We start from the raw sequence: 562 nt of genomic DNA, 5'->3' as shown, positions 1-562 counted from the left end.
TTTCAGAAACGTTTTAGCTATCTATGATTGTTTGATTGCGTTAGCTCAAAACCCCATTCAAGAGCCTTTGTTGTGTTTGATTGCTAGCTTTTAGCCAGCAGTGAACAAACTTTATGTAGGTCTTTACTGTATTTACATCACAGAAGAATTTCATTAGCATCTTGTAGGCTACTTGTCGCAAAGTGACGCATGCACATCTCAAATCAGCTTTAATTAATATGATTGTTATTCATATTAATATCATTATTGTTATAATCCTAGTGATGCAAAAGATAAAAACCCATCCAATGCGCTGTCGGCCTGTAAAGACAATTTATCTGTGTATATACAAAAAAAAAATCTGACCGGCACACATTTAAAAAAATAAATAAAAAGTGGCATTTGCAAGAATTGCCAGAAATCATGAAGCAAGCTATACAAGCTACATCAAATGGCTATAGTAATTTACTGCATTAGAATTATGTTTTTATACATCCATGTATACATCCAACGATGGACGTCTTTGTTTGGCATTGATCGGCTTTGATCGGTGGCGTCTTTTTTTTTTTTTTTCAGACCACAC

At 34.0% G+C, this 562-nt stretch overlaps 1 protein-coding gene across 2 annotated transcripts in view; it reads left to right on the top strand.

Annotated features, from left to right (window-relative positions):
* The window catches only part of c14h6orf136 (chromosome 14 C6orf136 homolog), a 23,944-nt gene that overhangs the window by 19,081 nt on the left and 4,301 nt on the right, over positions 1-562 (top strand). The gene's annotated exons all lie outside the window — the stretch shown is intronic.

Source organism: Etheostoma spectabile, chromosome 14, assembly GCF_008692095.1.
Source record: "Etheostoma spectabile isolate EspeVRDwgs_2016 chromosome 14, UIUC_Espe_1.0, whole genome shotgun sequence".
Taxonomy (NCBI): Eukaryota; Metazoa; Chordata; class Actinopteri; order Perciformes; family Percidae; genus Etheostoma; species Etheostoma spectabile.
This window is presented reverse-complemented; position numbering and strand designations above follow the sequence as displayed.